Below are 4,941 nucleotides of genomic sequence, written 5' to 3' on the forward strand. Positions count from 1 at the left end.
CAATATTCAGCTATCGTCAAGCAAGAATTTGCACACAATTTGTTGATGTCTTTCTCCACACAAAATATTAAATATTTTTCGATTAGTGCACTTGCATATTCTTTATCCCAGTATAGCAATATCAACGTCTTTGTTTTTTGGTGGCCACTGCCAGACACACACACAACTGTTCGCGTTAAGCTCACCCCACACCTGACACCAATTTGTAGTAATAGTCAATTCACTGTTTATTTAAGTGTTTAAATATTGTTACGAATTTACATTTCTAAGGTTCGTATCATGGATTGACAAATAAAACTAAAACAACCGTTTAATTCAAACAATATCTCTTTATTCATGATGCCGACGGGTCCTTTTCGAATATTGCATCTGGCAATTAGTAGTAGACAACGAGACAATCGTGGCGCCAAATGCCTACAATGAGGAATGCATATAGCAAGACAAACACATATCGGGTGATTTTTTAAGAGCTTGATAACTTTTAAAAAAAAAAAAAACGCATAAAATTTGCAAAATCTCATTGGGTTTTTATTTGAAACGTTAGGTTTGTTTATGACATTTACTTTTTGAAGATAATTTACTTTGACCGCGGCTGCGTCTAAGGTGGTCCATTCGGAAAGTCCAATTTTGGGTAACTTTTTCGAGCATTTCGGCCGGAATAGCCCGAATTTCTTCGGAAATGTTGTCTTCCAAAGCTGGAATAGTTGCTGGCTTATTTCTGTAGACTTTAGACTTGACGTAGCCCCACAAAAAATATCTAAAGGCGTTAAATCGCATGATCTTGGTGGCCAACTGCCCATGCATCCCGAAAAATGCACTGTTTGGTGTGGTTTGTACGCTGGTGGAATCATTGGACCGTATTTTTTCAAAGATGCTGTTGGACGCAACGTTACGGTGAATGGCGATCGCTATCGTTCGATGCTAACAAACTTTTTGTTGCCAAAAATGTAAGCTACATGCCACACAGCTCGCGATTCTATGGCCATTTTGAGGGAAAACTTCGGAGAACAATTCATCTCAAGAAATGGACCCGTAAGTTGGCCACCAAGATCATGCGATTTAACGCCTTTAGACTATTTTTTGTGGGGCTACGTCAAGTCTAAAGTCTACAGAAATAAGCCAGCAACTATTCCAGCTTTGGAAGACAACATTTCCGAAGAAATTCGGGCTAATCCGGCCGAAATGCTCGAAAAAGTTGCCCAAAATTGGACTTTCCGAATGGACCACCCAAGACGCAGCCGCGGTCGACATTTAAATGAAATTATCTTCAAAAAGTAAATGTCATGAACCAATCTAACGTTTCAAATAAAGAACCGATGAGATTTTGCAAATTTTATGCGTTTTTTTTTTAAAAAAGTTATCAAGCTCTTAAAAAATCACCCGATATAATGATGCTATGCCTTCCATATACATGCAGCTGTTGTTCATGTTATGAGTGGACAAACAGATAACCGCGGCGCCCAATGTTTACAATAAGAAATGCATTTAGCAATACAAACACACGTGGTACCAAACTTAATACTACTTTTGTAACAACCCAGCAAGAAGACTATACGTTATATAATGCCATAAACCTGCCGTATAACTATGGATAGTATGCGTGAAAAATTCGAATAGTTTACATCAGTTTGTACAAAGGCATGGGAAGATTCTATCGCATACTTTGAATACGTGTGAGTTGTCTATCATTTTTCTTTGCATACAAATTTACCATCACTTTGTCATATGCTCGTCTCTTTTTAACCCATGGTAGGATGGTATAGTAGTTTGATGGTAAGTAGCATGATGGTAAAGCAGTACGATAGTAAAGTAGTATGGTATACTTATCCTTTTATCCTACTCCATATAAAATAAAACAAATACAGATTATTTTTAAAAATTTATTGAATTTTTTATTTTAAATTGTTATGGAAATGTATATTTCGGCGTCTAGTGTGCAGATTGGTAGTCTTGACGCTGTTTCAATTTGCATGGGATTTTCTATTTCTCCTACCAATCGTCCAATGGAGTGATGGACTTTAGCTAAAACCACCTTACATTCGCGCAGCGTGTGTGTTTGAGCCAATAGAAGACCTTTATCAATAACCTAATGTACAAATATATATATATATATGTATTTATATTTATCAAATAAAGAAATACATATATAAATTTATTGGTACATATACATACATTTTCTTTGAGGGTTTTCTCAATGTCATCCATCCTTGTCATCAGCACCTTTTGGTTTCTTAGGATTTCCTTAATACCTTGAGTTACTATAAAATAAAAAATATTTTATATAATTTATATCATTTAACCGTAATTTATCTTATTCATTATTTATTGAAATGTATATAATATACCTGTGTCCTGCTGTTGAAGGTTGTCTGGCTGTAGAATGCTGTGTCGTAGCTGAACATTGTATGGCGCTGAAACTTGAAACCTTCTTCTTTGTGATGCTAAACAAATAAATAACTAAATTAGCTATTGATTCAAATCCAAATTCTTTTTTCTCTTTTGAAATGGCGTTCCGAAACGATTTCATATTTATATTTATAAATTCTACTTACCTCAATTTTGTCGCTGTCACTTCACAAGTTTTCACACAAATGTGAGAAATGCAGTTTTCCACTTTGTTATATACTGATTACTTCTACTGATACTGATTACTTCTTACATCAAACGACTACAATGCATATCTGCATATAGCAAAACCATTCTTGTAGCACAACTGTGGAGGGAGGGAGTACGAAATATATTCCCAACATGTGACCTGTTTTCACTTTCACGTAAATTTTTATTTTTTTTTTTAAGATTTGCTTATGTGTTGGTGAATACGTTAGTTTTGCTGGGAATATATAGAAATGTTTATTTTATATGTATTGATTAGATAGTTTTCTCTTAAATTAAATATTAATAATAGTAGTTAATATTCTGGTATTTAATACACGACTTCGATGTTGGCTATTCAACTTTCAATTTTCAACTGCCGTTTTACTTGCAACGCGTTCGTCAGGTTCGTTCAACAGTGTCAGGGTTGTATTGTTAAGTAAATATATTCTAAGTCTTTCGTCCACTGCGGTGTTGCCGTCCTACATACATATATACACAATTTATGCAATGTGAGTAATTGCAAAGCAACCGACAAATTTATTGGAGTTAACTGAAATCAGTCAAAACAATTTAGCAATCGTAAGAAATTATTTAAAAAAGAAAAAGAAAATTGAATACGCAACGTTGCTTTATTCAAAGAAAAGAAAAATTGTTAGAAAAGTGCCTAAATGCAAAAGCTTCTTTGAGACCATAAAAAAGATGCCTTCTGATGTGTTTTATTCTCATTTCCGTATGGAAACTGCAACATTTGAGATAAAGTAAATTATTAAAAATATGATAAATATTTTGCATACTTAATCATTTTTTATAGGAATTGTGCGATGTACTGAAGACTGCATGGAGTACTCGTGAGCGACGTGGTCCAATTATCCGCTATATTCAACAATATGGAAACTTGCTAATCAATGTAGTTTCCGCGATGTCGGTGACAGATTCAACTTCGGCCGTGGAACCACCTATAGAGTTTTCATTAAAACAACAAGGCTCTTGGCTAATTTCAAAAGACAGCTCATCAAGATCCCGTCTACGGAAATTTCACAAAGGAAAGCAATGTAGCTATTCGAGGCAAGCAGAGCGCATCCCTTTCCTTTTGTTTTGGGTTGTGTCGACGGGACCCATATTCGTATTCCACAACATTCAACAGGCGGTATAAGTTATTATAACAGAAAGGGCACAAGCTCAATTGTTCTACAGGTATCATAAATCAAATATCCACATTAAAAGCAAAACTAATATAATGATTAATTCATTATATAGACTGTTGCTGATAGAGAACTGCGATTCACCGACGCTTTTGTGGGATACCCCGGCCGATGCCACGATGCTTTAGTATGGCAGAACAGTCCACTTAAAAGGGCAATTGTCAACAATCATATTTCCTTTCCACCGGAATGTCACCTTTTGGGTGATGGGGCTTACCCTTTGGAAACATATTTGATGGTTCCATATAAGGACAATGGATTTTTAACACCTGCACAAATTATATTCAACAATGTTTTAGCTTCCACAAGAGTGTGTGTGGAACAAGCTTTCGGTATTTTGAAAACCAAGTTCCGTATTTTAAACTATGTTGATGTACAAAACCCCAAAGTGGCTAAACAAATAATAATGTCATGTTTGGTACTCCATAACTTTATAATTAACAATGAAAAGCCTTCTGAAATAGTGTACGATGAAAGCGAACATTTTCATATGTCCCTTAATGCTCAACAATATTTGGTTGCAGCAAGTGATAAAAGAAATTGGTTAACTACATTATTTTCAGCTTGAAGAGCGCAATAAAAACATTTTTATTGTAGAAAACTTGTCTTTTATTAGGTATTAAAAAATAAAACATTGTATGAAATAACATATTTATTATTACGTTTTACACATACTACTTTTAATGACCAATTTATCAGCGTTTTACTTACGTTGTTGGACAAAACCTCACGCAGCTTCTTCATCTCTTCAACCTTTTCCCGTTCCACTTTTAGCTTTCCTTTTTCACAGTCCAAAAATTCCTTCAAAAGCTTTTTATCTTCTTGGCTTTCAGCGCGCAAGAAGTCCAAAACATCGCATCGAGCCCGTTTCCGTGGGGGTTCTTTATCTGTGTCACTATTAGCGTCATCTGCGATGTGGTCATTTATACCAGATAATATGTCACTTAAAGATGAATCCAAAAGTTCCTCTGGTACAACGATGTCGGTCCTGGTTCCATAAATTTCGTCCATTTGATCAAAAAACTCCCATGTTGTAGCAGCCTCTCCAGACGTTTTATTCCGCCTCTTAATTCTTTTATACGTTACCATGAAATTCATAAACTTTCTGGTTATGTCATCCCGTGAAAAAGGAAACTCTGCATCT

General features: G+C 35.2%; 1 long non-coding RNA gene across 1 annotated transcript; it reads right to left on the bottom strand.

The window, feature by feature from the left end:
* Positions 1-1,986: 1,986 nt before the first annotated feature.
* LOC126756516 (uncharacterized) lies at positions 1,987-2,695 on the bottom strand. Its single transcript, XR_007666593.1, has 4 exons — positions 2,553-2,695; positions 2,346-2,441; positions 2,173-2,258; positions 1,987-2,086 (listed from the first exon to the last, which is right to left on the bottom strand). It is a non-coding gene; the product is annotated as an uncharacterized LOC126756516 (long non-coding RNA).
* Between the last annotated feature and the right edge of the window lie 2,246 nt (positions 2,696-4,941).

Source organism: Bactrocera neohumeralis, chromosome 4 (genome assembly GCF_024586455.1).
Source record: "Bactrocera neohumeralis isolate Rockhampton chromosome 4, APGP_CSIRO_Bneo_wtdbg2-racon-allhic-juicebox.fasta_v2, whole genome shotgun sequence".
Lineage (NCBI taxonomy): Eukaryota > Metazoa > Arthropoda > Insecta > Diptera > Tephritidae > Bactrocera > Bactrocera neohumeralis.